The 16266-nt window shown below is 42.9% G+C and overlaps 1 protein-coding gene across 1 annotated transcript in view; it reads left to right on the forward strand.

Annotated features, from left to right (window-relative positions):
* Nucleotides 1-10403: 10403 nt before the first annotated feature.
* Nucleotides 10404-16266, forward strand: part of MAP4 (microtubule associated protein 4) — a 155207-nt gene continuing 149344 nt past the window's right edge. Inside the window, 1 exon segment of the mRNA XM_081525772.1 lies at nt 10404-10546. The gene's annotated coding sequence lies outside the window, so the exon portion shown is untranslated.

The raw sequence follows: 16266 nt of genomic DNA on the forward strand, positions 1-16266 counted from the left end.
CCGCTGTGCAGTCATCACAGGGAAGGTTGGTTAGGCAAGAATCAACAATGGATGACACATCTGGGGAGTAACTTTGATGAGAAGCAGCATCTGAGCATGTCGTGAAGCATCTCTCCACAGACTGCATGTTAGTTGCAAGGGAAAAATTAGTAAGAGTGCTCTGGGGAAGTCAGAATGCGCTTTGTCTCCATGATCAAAATTGACATCACTAGCGAAGGGCAGATGGCCATGTGCCTCCTAGAGTGATACCCAGAGGACATGCCATAGCTCATGCAGTATTCTTATGGGGATGTATTGATACAGGCTGATCTAACCACGAGAAAACATCAGACTCCCCAAATGAGATACATTCTAATGAAAGAAAGGAATTTTGAAGAATTTGTATTCTTCAAAAATGTTTATATCATAAAGAAAATCCCCATGTACCCACACACAAAGGCTGTGAAAATATTCCACGTTAAAGGAAACTAAAGAGACATGACAATGAAATGTGACATTTGATCCTGGACTGGATCCCGTTCTGGAGGAAGAAAAAACATACTTTAAGGGGCATTACTGGGTCAGTTGACAACATTGGACTATTCATGGTAGGTTAGATAGAACTGAGTCAATTTAAATTTACTGAAGTTGAAGTCTGTATTATGGTTATAAGAAATACCTTCATTAGGAACACATGCTGAACTATTTAGGGATAAAAAGCTATGATGCATGTGATCTACACTCAGATAGCTCCAAAAATACTATTTGTGTGTGGGGTGTGTGTGTGTGGGTGTGAGTGTATGTGTGTGTGTGTGTGTGTGTAGCACATAATCTAGCAAATGAGAAAAATATGGAAAAGAGGTGAATTTTGGTAAAGTGTACATGAGAGTCCTATGCACTGTTTTTATCCTTGCAACTTAGTATGTTTTCAATTATTGCCAAAGAAAAGTTTTAGAAAATGCTCCCCTGCAAAGTGCCCAGAATCCTAAATCAGTCAGTGTGGACTGTGCCCACAGAAATTCTATGAACATGGGCAGCTCCTTGCTAAATATAAGTCAGTTTGTCAAGCCAAGTGGTTGATCCCAAGCTAAGTGAGAAGTGCCATGGAGCTAAGACAGGCATCTTTTAAAAGAATCCCTTCATCTTTGTCTCCTCTCATCTAGAACATCTTTCTAGAGCTCATTCTCACCAGAGGCTTGTTGAATTGGCCAGACCTGCTTTTTGGCTTCAGAGTGATGCCTAGTGAGCTCCAAATACAGGGTCTGAAGTCTGGGTCCTGCCTCCTTCTCTCCTGCTGATCTGGTGCATGATGTTGGCCTCTTGTCTGTGGGGTGAAGGGTTTAGACTAGAGCAGAGGTTGCAAACTGGCAAGCCAGGAGGCACTGGTCCATAGAGGTGTTTGGTCTACACAGTGTTCTTTTTTTTTTTTTTTTAAACAAAATTCACATTTAGGTTGGAATAAACTATACAAAATTGATTTTAAAAAAATTGATTTTCTTCACCAAAAATTACAGCAATATTTTCTGTATTATTCTTAGATAAGCCACAAAACACTTATTTTTTGTAGGTTTTCTAGGTTTTGCTTGTAAATCAAGATGAGGCAGTAGATCTAGTCATGGAAAAAGGCAGAAGAAAACAGACAAATCAGTTTTCAGTAACCATGGGCTCTGATCCTTTCTTGACCATGAAACTGAAGTGTTCAACATATACCTGCCAAAAAACTAATGAAGATATGGGCTCATAAAGGAATGTAAGCAGCCACAACCAGATGTGGAGCGACAACGACATGGGCTACACAGTGTTCTTGGAAAGACTGAAGGCAGGAGGTGAAGGGGATGACAGAGGATGAGATGGTTGGATGGCACCACTGACTCAATGGACATGAGTTTGAGCAAGCTCTGGGAATTGGTGATGGAGAGGGAAGCCTGGTGTGCTCCAGTCCATGGGGTTGCAAAGAGTCAGACACAACTGAGCAACTGAACTGAACAGAGTATTCTTAAAAGCTTAATCAATTGTTGACATTCAACAACTAGGGTACTCTACATAAATGTTTGGCTCCAGTGTGACCACACTGGGTCCACATTTCCAGTAACTGGTGGCAATTAGCAATTAGCCAATTGCTGGAGGTAGGGTCTGTGCCCTCCTGCTCCTCACAGCCCCCACCCTGCTCTTTTATATTGTGACTAATTAGCTTCCCCATTTACAATTTCTGCTGGCTGTTTGGACTGGAATATCTTTAAGGGCCTTTCAGTTCACATCTTCTCTGACCGTGGCTTATCTCTTTAGGGGCTTCGGATGCTAAACAAGAGGTTGAATGAAGTCAGGATGAAGAAGAAGCAATAACAGAAACAGGATGAGAGTTATCTGAAGTGTTTTGAGACAAAGGGCCAGAGTCTAGTTCAACCTGGTGATATACCCAGTAGAGCTCTAGATGGGATGTGATACTTGGTCAAAGTTGGGGAGAAACTAGGAGGTTTTATTGAGACCAAGGGTTCAGATTGGAAGATGGAAGAACTGGGGAAAAGCCAGGTATTGGCTGAGCTGGCAAAGTGCCTGGAACCGAGGCTGTGAGTATGATCAGTCACAGTGATGGGGTCACAGTGGAGAGCATTTTGACTTGTAGCCAGGAAGTGGATCCTGGAGAGAAAAAGGAAAGAGGAAACAAAATTATGAAGGTGTAGTGGAAAGAGCACTGAGCAAGGAATCAAAGGATGGGATTTCTGGTTCCAGATCTACCACTTACTGATCGTGTGATTGTGGGCATATTACTCCACATCCCTGAACCTGTTTCCTCAACTTCAAAATAGAGATGATAATACTAGCTCTGCCTATCTCAGAGTTATAGAAAGCTTAACTGTCATACCAGAGAGCAAAGCACTTAGCAGATGGGGAAGCACTATCCCAATGTGAGATGGAATTCAGAAGGTATAATGTAGTCTTAGAATGTCAGGGCTGAAGGGCCATGTGAACGTCTGCAACCCTCGCATTTCACATATGACGAATTTGAGGCCCCGAGGAGAAATTTCACAGCAAGTGTAGGGCAGAGGTAGGCACAGTGCTCCATTAGTTTCAGAGTAGAACCCCCTTTGTGCTCCTTCTAGGTGTAGGTAAATGAAACTCACCAAAGGAAGAGAGAGCTAGCTAGGGGACTTTGGGTTCAAGGGATACCCCAAAAGAATGTGTTCCATTCTATGTACTCAAAAGTGACAGGCCTGGACTTCCCTGGTGGTGCAGTGGGTGAGAATCCACCTGCCAATGCAGGGGCCATGGGTTCGATCCCTGGTCTGGGAAGATTCCACATGCTGCAGAGCAACTAAACCCGTGTGTCACAATTACTGAAGCCCCCGTGGCTAAAGTCTGTGCTCCACAACAAGAGAAGCCACTGCAATGAGAATCCTGCACTTCACAACTAAAAGTAGCCCCAGCTCCCAGCGACTAGAGAAAGCTCACACAAAGCAACAAAGATCCAGTGCAGCCGAAAAAAAAAAGGACAGGCCCTTGTAATTTCTCTGGAGGTCACAGGAACAAGGAAATACTTACTGAACCTTGAAAGGAGTAGTCTTCTTCTACGGGAGAGGAAGTCCCACTCAGTGCATTACACAGCACGTAAGTGAGGGAGATCACAGAAGGGAGAGATGAGACCATCTTGTTCCAGTTCCCCTGATAGAGATGAGGAACCTGAGGCCGAGGGATGGGAAATGACTTGCCCAAGGCCATACGGCTTGTTCCTGGCAGAGCTGGGACTATAATGGGGTTTCTCAATTTGGAGTCCCGTTCTTTTACTCCGTGTACTATTTGGGGTTGCATTTCATGGCAAATGGCGGAGACCAATGGTGGCTTACACCAATGGATATTTGTTGCTAATGATAGCTTTAAGAGATAGGGGTTACTTTTCTCATTTTCTAAGAAGTCTGGAGGTGGGCAGTCAAAGATTAGCGTAGCTTCTGGAAGATGTTAAGGACCTAGTCTCCTCTTATCTTCTTTTTTTGGTTTCTCTTTTTGTTTTCTTTTCCTCTTATCTTCTTATTTTCACCCTTAGCCCATGGCTTTTGTCCTTATTTTCTTGAGATGGCTGCTTTTCCTCTAGGCATTGTGTCCATATTCTGGACAGGTGGAACAAATGAGGCTGAATTTGTCTTTTCATAAAGGCTTACCTGAAGGCTCCATATCATGTATATATATATATAAGTAATATTTATATAGAATACTCTATGTTGTGTATTAACATGTTGTATTATATTTGACATGTAATACAGTAACTCCCTTACATACAAACCTTCAAGTTGTGAACTTTCAAAGATGTGAATGTGCACTCACACACATAAGTTAGTTCACGTGTCTGGCATACATTGTCACATGTGGGCATCCTCTACAAGTGGTTGTGCTTTTGTGTACTTTACTGTTCAGTACTGGATAGAGTACAGTAGTACAGTAACTTTATTTCAACCCCAGGATATCTGGAAGCAAGCATAAAAACAGTGGTGATGTAGCAGTTACTACTATACCTTTCAAGGTGCTGTACTGTGAGGTTAAAAATGTTTATTTTTGGTGTTTGTTTTTTTATGTATTATTTGTGTGAAAAGTAGTATAACTGATTACAGTACAGTACTATATGGCTGATTGTGTGAATTGAGTACTTAGACTAACTTTGTTGGACTTATGAACTCATTTTCAGAACAGAACTCATTCCTATGTAGGAGACTTACTGTATAAATTAATAAGTGTATGTGTATGTACATGTATATTATATATACATATATGTATGCATATATGTAACACATATATATATCAGTTCAGTTCAGTCGCTCAGTTGTGTCGGACTCTTTGTGATCCCATGGACTGCAGCACGCCAGGCTTCCCTGTCCATCACCAACTCCTGGAGCTTGCTCAAAATCATGTCCATCGAGTTGGTGATCCCATCCAACCATTTTATCCTCTGTTGTCCCCTTCTCCTCCCTCCTTCAATCTTTCTCAGGATCAGGGTCTTTTCCAATGAGTCAGTTCTTCACATCAGGTGGCCAAAGTATTGGAGCTTCAGTTTTAGCATCAGTCCTTCCAATGAATATTCAGGACTGATTTCCTGAATGTGGGTAGTAGGATATTAGTTCCTTGATCAGGGATCGAACCCACGCTCTGGAAGCTCAGAGTCTTAACTACTGGACCATCAAAGAAGTCCTTCTTTCATCTTTAAAATGTTTGGTGTTCAGGTTCAATCCCTGGTCAAGGAACTAAGATCCTACAACCCACATGCTGTGTATAGTGGCAAAAAAATTTTTTTTTACTTTTTCTAAAAAGGGTTTGGGCTAAATGACCCCAAACGACCCTTCTAGCTCCTAAATTCTATGACTCTATGCTATTTGAATTTGAATCCAAGTAATTATATTTCCCTCTCCTCATGGAATTCTAACATAAACATCATAAATTATGATAAAATCTGGTACGTAAAAATTGTATATTTATTTGACAAGTGTTCATAGCAAGAAATTTTAGCCAGAGATTCCTACCTTGAGAGCATCAAGATATCCCTTCATATTTTCTTCTAAAAGGTGTAAAGTTTTACAGCATTTTTCCATAGGGGGTCTTACAACTCTGTTATCAGGTTTATTCCTAGGTTCCATATCAATTTTGTTGTTTCATTGTGACGAGTGAGATTTTTTTTTCTATCTCATTTTGTAATTGATGACTATTGGTATTTAGGACGGCTGTTCCTTTTTGTATGTTAACTTTGTATCCAGTAACCTTGCTGAATTCTCTTATTAATCCTAATAGTTTGTAGATCTTCCCAAATTTTCTAGGCAGAAAATATATTACCTACAATTCAGGATAGGCAGAGAAAACAGCTTGAGAAAAGTCCTGACAGGGGAAAGTTCAGGAAAGCTGGGTATATTGAGAAACAAAGCAGATGATGTGGGGAAACCGAGATAGCATCATTGCACAAGGTCTTGGAAGCCATTTCCAGGATTGTCATGCAAAGGAAAGCTACTGAAGTAGTTTAGGTTAAAATTGGAGGGAAGGCTCTATGGTATGCCATTGGACTCTGCCCATGTTTGTGTCTTAGTCAACGGTTTGATCAAAATTTGGATGGATAAATATAAAGTATGCTTTTCATGGATAATAAATATGTTGGATAACTTTAAAATGTCTTATTGTGAACTTCTAGAGCCTCAAGAATATATCCTTAGACACTGGACGTTAGGTACTGGACATTTGCTCATATTCCCTCCAACTCTGAGACGTTGGGGATCTATGTGTTTATTTTTTGGGGGTGTGCTGCACTGCGTGACTTGAGTGTTCTTAGTTCCCTGACCAGGGATCCATCCCGAGCCCCCATCAGTGGAACCACAGCGTCCTAATCACTGGAGTGTCAGGGATTCCTGGTGATCTGTGTTTCCATCCTAGGTACCCTGAAAGTGAAGGGAATGTTCTTTCCTATTGCAGGTAGGCAAACAGAAAGTACCTGTACCTCAAGAAGGAATCAGGGCAGATCCATGTTTATACAAATAATTTACCACATATGTGGTTCAGTTCAGTTCAGTCGCTCAGTCGTGTCTGACTCTTTGCGACTCCATGGACTGCAATACGCCAGGCCTCCCTGTCCATCACCAACTCCTGGAGTTGACTCAAACTCATGTCCATTGAGTCGGTGATGCCATCCAACCATCTCATCCTCTGTCGTTCTCGTCTCTTCCCACCTTCAATCTTTCCCAGCATCAGGGTCTTTTGAAATGAGTCAGTTCTCCACATCAGGTGGCCAAAGTATTGGAGTTTCAGCTTCAGCATCCGTCCTTCCAATGAATATTCAGGACTGATCTCCTTTAGGATGGACTGATTGGATCTCCTTGCAGTCCAAGGGACTCTCAAGAGTCTTCTCCAACACCACAGTTCAAAAGCATCAATTCTTTGGCGATCAGCTTTCTTTATAGTCCAACTCTCACATCCATACATCACTACTGGAAAAACCATAGCTTTGACTAGACAGACCTTTGTTGGCAAAGTAATGTTTCTGCTTTTTAATATGCTGTCTAGGTTGATCATAACTTTTCTTCCAAGGAGCAAGTGTCTTTTAATTTCATGGCTTCAGTCATCATCTGCAGTGATTTTGGAGGCCAAAAAGATAAAGTCTGTCACTGTTTCCCCATTTATTTGCTATGAAGCAATGGGACCAGATGCCATGATCTTAGTTTTCTCAATGTTGAGTTTTAAGCCAACTTTTTTCACTCTCCTCTTTCACTTTCATCAAGAGGCTCTTTAGTTCATATGTTGTAAGTGGTGTTAATAGGTATATAAGAGGTGCAAGAGTGGGTATATGAATTGGAGGGGGCATGTAGAAGGTCATCAAGTTTGGCAGAGGGCTTGGAAATAGCTGTGGCAGTATATAGAGAAGAGAACAGGGAACATCATCTGTGTTGATGGAGATGTTTCTGAGACAGAAGGAGCATCTGGTAGGCCTGAGAAAGGAGAAGGAAGGGGATAGCTGAGATGGGTGTCTAGCTTGGGATACACAGAACATGATGACTCTTTTTTTTTTTTTTTTAATAAATTTATTTATTTTAGTTGGGGGCTAATTACTTTACAATATTGTAGTAGTTTTTGCCATACACTGACATGAATCAGCCATGGGTTTACATGTGTTCCCCTTCCTGGACCCCCCTCCCACCTGATGACTCTTATTATCTTATGGAGTGGAGGAGTCTAACGCTTTTGAATCTTCCTAGCCATCTTACATCTAAGGAGCTCAAAGCCCAAAGCCAATTCTAGTGGTGAAGCCTGGGACACATCTAGGGGCTGATTATTCTAGGCAGAAGGAAGAAGGAACAAAGTAACTTTTCTAGTTCCCACCTGTGTGGTTTCCTACAACAGTTAAGTTCTTGCTTAGACCAGCTGTGGGCTTTGGTGTAAAGTAATGCTTATTTTACCAGACAGGAAATCTATCTTATTCATCTTTGTACAGGTGCTCTTCACTTTGTGGCCCTTCATGATATGCTAGTACTCAGTCAACATCTGTTGGGTGAGTGAATTCAGGCTTGACAATGGCAGTTCTCCTACTTTGGAGTCTGGGTAAGGTGAGAGAGGGGGAAAGCCCTGGGTTTGGGCCAAGACACCTGACTTATTAATTGGTGTGTGATCTAGGCCAGTTATTTCAGTTAGCTGTGATTGTCCTCAAGTCCCTTCCAGTGCTCCAAATTCATAGTGCTATCCCTTTCCCACTTATCTTTTAATGTATTTAATTTTATTAAGTATAGTTGATATGCAATATTGTTATTTTCAAGTATATAACATAGTGAGTCAACATTTAAATACATTACAAAATGATCACCACAATAAGTCTAATAACCATCACAATTATTACTGTGTTTAGTAATTATTAACTGTATCCCTTATGCTGTATATTACATTCCTGAGACTTAGTTGTAATTAGAAGTTCATACCTCTTAATCCCTTTCACCTATTTTGCCCAGCTCCCCATCCTCCTCCTTCTCCAGCAGTCATCAGTTCTTTATATCTATGAACTCGATTTTGTTTTTGCTTTGTTTTGTTTTTTTAAATCCTATAGATAAGTTAAATCATATGGTATTCATCTTTCCCTGTCTTAATTCATTTAACATTGTACCCTCTGGGTCTGTTCATGTTGCTGCAAACGACAAAATTTCATTTTTTCCTATGGCTGAGTAATATTCTGTTGTATAAATCTACCACACCTTCTTTATCCATTTGTCTACTGATATGCACTTGCAATGAACATAGGGGTGCCTGTGTATTTTCAACTTAGTGTTTTTACTTTCTTTGGGTAAATACCGCCCCCCCATCCTTTTACTCCTCCCTGTGTTTTTGGCAGCCTAGAAGGCATATGGGATCTTAGTTCCCCAACCAGGGATCAAACCTGCACCCCTTGCATTGAAAGTGTGGAATCTTAACCACTGGACTGCCAGGGAAGTCCCCATCCTTTTATTCTTAATCCCTTCATATATGTCTAGGCTCTTAACACTCCTTTACAGTCATTATGATATTAATTGTAAACTCTGTAAGTGCTTGTTGTTAGGCACCAACATAAGCACTTTGCATATTTTAACACATTTGATCCACATAACACTAATAAGGTAGGCACCATTATTATGCATTTTATAGTTGAAGAAACTGAGGTACAGAGAGATTCTATATCTTCCACAAGCCCACAAGCTTGTAAGTAGCAGTGCTCAGGGAGTCCAGGTCCGAGTCCAGTTTTAACTACCTAAGTATGCTACCTCCAGGTCATCTTACCAGTAATTATGAGAGAGGCTGGTGATGTATTCTCTCATTTTTTATAAATAAGGCATGTGAAGCTTAACTGCTTTACTGTTACACAGCTAGAAAGTATCAGGCCTGGACCTCTGGCTTTCAACCAAGTCAGTGTTCTTTCTGGTAACCAGCCTGCTCTAGAGGTTGAGTATATGGACCCTACTGCCTGGTGGACAGAGTTAAACCCCATTCTGTCAATTACTGGCTTGCTGACATTAGGTTAGTTCTGTGTTTGTTTTCTCATCTGTAAAATGAGAATGAGAACATGAATACCAACCATACAGAATTGTCGTGGTGATTAAATGAGTTATTAGGTGTCGAGTGCCTGGAGCATAGTGAGCATTCAATAGGGTGTCAGCTATCACTTTTAAGTTCTGAACCAGCATTACCCAACAGAAATACAATGTGAACCAAACAGTAATTGTAATTTTTTTCTAGTAGCCGCATTTTAAAAAGTAGTAAAAAATAAGTAATCACTTTGAACATTATTTTATTTAACCAAAGATACCCAAAACTGCAATCAATTTTGTAACGACCCATATTGTAATCAATTTAAGATTAAGAATGAGCTAAGTCTCGAAATTTCGGTGGGTATTCTATACTTAATAGCACTTCTCAGCTTGGACCAGCCACGTCACTTGGGGCTGGTGGTAGAGCAGCCCAGGAGAGGCGCCCCCAGCCGCGTCCTCATCCCGCTACGGTTCTTTACCGCGACCAGCTGGCCGGCGCCCCGGGCCCCGCCCCGCGCCCCTCCCAGGTTACATCATAGAGCCCACAGGCCCGGCCGGCGGGGAGACCCGGGTCCGGCCGCGTGTGCCCGGCCTCTCGCATCTTCCCGTCTCCCAGCACTCAGGTTCTAAAAGGAAGCGACGACCAGCACACAGAGCAGCGGGGGAGGTCGGTCGGTCCTCCCGCCGCCCAAGCAGCAGCAGCAGCTGCGGGCGGGAGGGGGACAGGCGTCTGAAGACCCCTCGCGTATCTCTCCCAAAACGGCCCTCCTCCGCTTGGCCGCTACCCCGCCCAGATCGAGGCGGCGGGGCCGGTCCCTATTGGTCCGCCGCTGCCCTCCGCCCGCCCCTTCGACCCGCTTATTGGCCGAAGCCGCCGCGCCCGCGGGATAGGCGGTGGCGGCGCCCCTCCCTCGCGCCGGCCCTCAAGAGGGCGACGAGGAAGCGGCCGCCTCCCTGCGTCCCGCCCCTCGGGCTCGCTCGCTGGCTCCCGGCTACTCTTGGCCCTCTCCCGGCTCCCTCCGGCTCCGGCTCCGGCTCCGGCGCGGCGGCGGCTGCGGCGGGTAGGTGCAGCGGCAGGCGGGGCCCGATCGGAGGGGCGGCTTCCTCACTGTCCCCAGGACTGCCCGAGCCTCGCCCCGCGGTCGCCCGGGACCCCACTAAGCCCGCCCGAAGCGGGGAAGGGCGGTGGCCGCCGGCCTGCGGGACGCGGGGGCGGTCGGGCGAGGGGGGCCTACGGGCACGATCTTCCAAGTCTTGGAGGCACGATAAGGGGGCCCGTCGGGCGGGGCGGACCGAGAGGGTCTGGGGCGACGGGCCTGAGCCGCACTTCTCTGGCGCGGGATTAAGGCTGAGCCGGGTGAGCGAGGGTCGGCTGCAGCCTGGGGCCCTGGGTGGGGCTCGGGGACACAGGAGAACTCAAAGGTCGTGCTGTGAAGCTTTTGAGGGTCAGTTGAAATGGGGCGGAGGTGAGCCTCAGAGAGGGTGCTGGGCCAGGGGGTTACGTGAAGAGGTAGGGAGTGCTCGAGGGAACGTGGCCCCAGGCTGGGCTCTCCCGGCGCGCGCTGCCCTAGCACTGTTTGGGGAGTAAGCATGTGTCTGGCTGCGGGAGTGCGCATGGGTCGCTGTAAAGCCCGCGGATGCGAGGATAGGACCTGGAGGGGCAGTTAGAAATGTTACCCAGAACGGAGATGGTGATTTAGCACATGGGCCAGGTTCTCCACTAGTGTGTTGCTTGAGTTGTTCTTTGGAGAAATTACTCCGTGGGGGGTGGGGGGAAGTGTTAGGGTTTTTGCTTTCATCCAGGAATGGGTAAAGTGAATGCATTTGGTGCTTTGGGGAGGAGACAGGATTACGTTTAGCTTTGTGTTTTAGGACCCAGACCCAGAGTGAAATGTGCTTCTCAGGATAGTGTTACCCAGCTTTCTCCCGGGAACCCCCTCTTCCCTCCCTCCTCGGTCCAGTTACAGTATTGCTCTCCAGGGCCTCTCGATTCCTTTCCCCTGGCTCCCTAGGATTGCTGTGTTTCTTGCTCTGTGTGTGTCCCGCCCATTTCCCTGCTGCTGCACTTTTGGCATCTGCCTCTGCTCTTTCCCAGGGATGGTTGTGGCATTGCATCAGGGGATATTTGTGCTTGTAATTTGCTCACTCAGCCCAGGAAGAGGGAGAATAGTATGCTGCAGAGATGGGGGCTGGGGGAGGGGGAGGTGGTGCCGTTCGCTGGGCTGGGCAGACAGAGAAATGGGTGTGGTGAGGGAATACAGCTGCTCTAGGCCTATAGGGTAACACTGCCCAGTCATCCGCTCAAAGAGATTCAAAGAGCCGCAGCAGCAGCTATTTTTATAAATTAGTCCTGAATCCAAGCTGAGCACATGGATTTAGAGTGAACAGTTGTCATGCTCTAACTATTACGGGCTGGGTGTTTGGTCGACAACACAAGAGTTGCTAAGCAAGAGACTCCCTCTGTATAGTGCAGGGGGTACTTTACTTGCAACGTTTTAACTTTGCTTTTTTCAACTCTCTTGTACAGGACGTCTCTCTTCTGGGGGTGTCTTTTAATTTGATGTGGTTTGACGGTCCATACTGCTGCTTTTTAAAGGAAATGTTTTTACCTGAGTTATACACTTGCTTTCAAATATGGCTTAAATAGAATAAAGCTGTCACTTCTTGAGTACTTGCCGTCTTCCAGGCTCTAGTTGTAGGTGTTTATTTCTAGGTGAGGAAATGGAGACTGATGGAAATCAGAGGTCACACAGATTAAGTGGCATCCACACCAGGGTCTTTCTGACTCCCACACAGTAGTTCAGAAACTGTAGGTTCACACAGGGATGATTCAAGCACTTGAGAATTTATTCGTGCAGAGTAATCTCACTGGAGAATGATAAGCCAGATATCAATTTATTTACATCCAAAGTTTTAATTGCCATATGAACAACTGGCATTAATTACCTACAGGCCCAGGACACCTCCTTTGTTTCTGGGCAGGCAAATCAGTAATAAGAGTGCAGTTGATTATAGAATTGAAACTAAAGAGCACAGGATGTTCTTAGGGAATGTTTTAATCAAGTTACAGAAGCCTAGTGGGTCAGCCTTCTTTCTCCAGTGTGCAAACTCACATATTTACTCACATATTTACGTTGGACAGTGCTGGGGAGATTCTAACACATTTCCTCACTGTCTCAGTTTTTTTTTTTTAATAGATAATTTTATTTATTTATTGTTGGGCAGGGACCTTTTCTAGTTGTGGTGAGAGGGGGCTACTCCATAGTTGCAGTGCATGAACTTCTCATTGAGTTGGCTTCTCTTGTTGCCTAACACGGTCTCTAGGTACTGGGGGTTTCAGTAGTTCTGGTACCTAGGCTCTAGAGCACAGGCTTAATAGATGTGGTGCACAGGCTTAGTTGCTCTGTGGCATGTGGAATCTTCCTGGATCAGGGATCAAGGATCTAACCTGTGATCCTGCATTGACAGGTGGATTCTTTACCACTGAGCCAACCAAGGAAGCCTCTTCAGTATTTTAAGGCGTCTCTGCATATATGTCATCCCAGCATATATTTACTTGAGTTAAAATCCCCAAATTTATGAATAAGTTTATATTACATATTTAAAAAGTCATTTTCCATTGTTTGGTGTCAGTGAAGGAAACACCTGGATTTTCTTATGTTTACGTGGCTTGGCTTTATTTTTTTTAGAGGGTATAAAAATGTTTGTGTTCTAATTGGCTTTCAAGGGAGAGACTGACAAGTTTGTCAAATTTTTTCAGAGTGTCTTGAGAACAGGGAAAGATGCTTGCAGTTTTAATTTTGGTTGGAGGGTGGGGGTGGGTGGGGATGAGCTTTCCCTTGTGTGGTTTGAACCTCCCACCTACATCAAGATAGGTGGCTTAGTTTTAGAGATGTGGTTCCTATTGATCTTAGGGTCTTGTTCTTTTCCCTGATCTTGTCTCTGAATTTGGTGATCCATCCTTTGGCTGTGTAAACTTTTGCTGTTGACACTTCAAATTTTTGGCATCGCTATTCTCCTTTTCCTCTTTATTTTAAAGTATTAATCATCACTTGTTGATATGTAGGTTTTATTTTTCCTTAAAAAGCAAGGACATCTGAAAGGAACATTTTGAAGTTGTCTTGATATAGTTCATATGATTTATTCAATTTGAAAAGGAAACTGAGTAGATAGCTCTGATTTCTTTGTCCTTCTAAATGGCATTCTTAGAACCAGCCTGTGTGTATGTGTGCTCAGTCAGTCAGTCTTGTGCAACTGTTTCCGACTTCATGGTCTATCACCAGGCTTCTGCACTGGCAGGCAGTTGCTTTACCACTGTGCCACCTGGGAAGCCACCTAGAACCAGCTTACTGTGACAGCCTTATTGCTTGGAGTGAGTGTGTCGAGGACAATTAGGGTCAAGAAAGGGGATCAAGCAAACATATGTTGTACCCACTACCTTCTTAGAGTATTCTACACTAATTTCTGAGTACAGAACTTAAGGGAACTGTTTTGTATGTCATTAAAATTTTAAGCTGGAAAGTCAACAGAGTTGACTTTTGTGATTCTTTACAGGTTAGACAGTTCATCTTCTCACCGTAAAACCCGTGTTATTAGTTTGCATTTATTTAAGTATCTTTTGAAATTTATCTATACCCTTTCCTCACCCCCTTCCTAACTTTACAAGGAATTGCAATTTTAAAAAGTCTTTTACTTTGAAATAATTTTAGATTACAGAAGAGTTGTAAGGATAGTACACAATTTTTCTATGCTCTTCATCCAGCTTTCCTTAATGTTAGGGTTTTATATAACCATGATAAATTTATCAAAATTAAGAAATCAACATTAGTTTGACATTAGCAACTGACTTACAACAGGTTTTCCTGTGACTTCCCCAGTTTTTCCACACTGATAGCCTTTTTGTGTTACAGGATTCAGTCCAGGATACCAAATTGCACTTAGATGTCATGGGCCCTGAGTTTCTTCCAGTCAGTGACAGTTTCTTGGTTTTTCCTTGCCTTTGACACTTGACACTTTTGAAGAGTAGTGATCATTTGTAGAGTGTTACTGAATTTGAGTTTTCTGTTTTCTCTTCTTTGTTATTTTGTTTTGTTTTCTCTTGATTAGCCTGAGATTAAGCATTTTAGGGAAGAATATCAGAGAGATGGTATACCCTTCCTGTCACACATTTTGTATCAGATGATATCTGATATCAACATGGCTTATTGCTGATATTAACTTTAGTAACTTGATTTTAGTAACTTGGCTGCCTGGTTTTTTATAAAGTGACTCTTTCCGTTTCCTTACTTCATTTGTTAGAAGCTAGAAATGAGTCACCGAGTCAAGCCCATACTCCAGGGCAAGAGAATTTAAGCTCCACCTCCTGAGTATCAAAGACTTTGTGAGCATATGTTAAAACCACCCACAGTAATTAGTAAATATCTCTGAGAGGCTATACAAAGATCTGATTTTTTTCTTAGTTTCATCCTCTAATGTCAGTGAAACTTGCCCACAGCAGCAATTACTGTGCTATTCTAGTGGTGATTTTCTACCTCCCTCATTCCTCCTACATTTATTATTTTGAATTCTTCTGTAAGAAAGATTTGTGCTTTTCCTCCCATTTACTTAATTTAATCATTTAGTGTGAATTCATGAATATTTTTCCCCCTTTGGGTTGTATTTCATTGTATAAATTCTTCTAGCTCTGACCATTTGGCACCTATGTTCTTTTGACACGTCCCCCTCCTACCCTGTCCCCCCCCTTTTTTTTTTGAGCACATTTTTACTTTCTGATGTCACAGATGCTCCAGTCTGATCTTGTATTTTCTCTGCCTCAGTCCTAGAATCAACCATTTCTCCTTGTTTCTTTTATTGGAGAACAATATTTAGAAACCAAGATCTGGTTTCTAAATGAACTGGGTGTACTCACTGCTACTGGGATATTACTGCTTCTTGACACTAAGAGGGAACAGTTAGGAAATATATTTATGTATACTGACCTAGGTATACACATCTGATTTTTGTTTTTTTTGGCCACCCCTCACAGAATATTAGTTCCCTGACCAGAGATTGAACCTGTGCCTTCAACAGTGAGAGGACAGAGTCCTAAGCACTGGACCACCAGGGAATTCCCTATACATACCTGCTTCTGTATCTATTTGTATATAAATGTAAACGTGGGTTCATACTGGTCTCTCTGACTCTAATCCAGCATCACAGAGTTCATTGTAGCATTCCCCTCCTTGCTTATTTGCAATTTCTTTCTCTGACAGTGAGATACTTGGTCCTTATTATTTATAATAGATTTACTTAATAGTTCAACCCTAATATATGTGTAAAGTAGGAATGTACAGGGTTTTCTTTTAGTATTTCTTTTTTTTTTAATTTAATTTTTAACTGGAATATAGTTGATTTACAATATTGTGTTAGTTTCAGGTGGAAAGTGCAATTTTAATTGTCACCTAAGGTAAATTCCAAAGCATCTTGCAGTTAACTGATTTAAATTATATTCCTATAATATTGGTATTTTAAATTACTATTTTTCAGTTCCAGTGGCGAGATGAAATCATTTGCCCCTGGCCAAACAGGGAATGAGTGACTTTAGCTGAAATTGGTGACCTATTCTTACTCCCAATGATAAGCTTAATCCCAAGCAAAGCAATCTCTTCATATCAAGTATCTTGACTACTTTTGTCCCTTCTTGGTGGGATTGTTTCTTTAAGTAACGAAGTTCCTGGGTTTTAGTTTTTTTTTTTTTTTTAATTTTAAACCTTGGGAGTGTTGAGAGCAAGAACAGTTACTT

The sequence above is a fragment of the Giraffa tippelskirchi genome, chromosome 9 (genome assembly GCF_054371585.1).
Source record: "Giraffa tippelskirchi isolate mGirTip1 chromosome 9, T2T-mGirTip1v1.2.pri, whole genome shotgun sequence".
Lineage (NCBI taxonomy): Eukaryota > Metazoa > Chordata > Mammalia > Artiodactyla > Giraffidae > Giraffa > Giraffa tippelskirchi.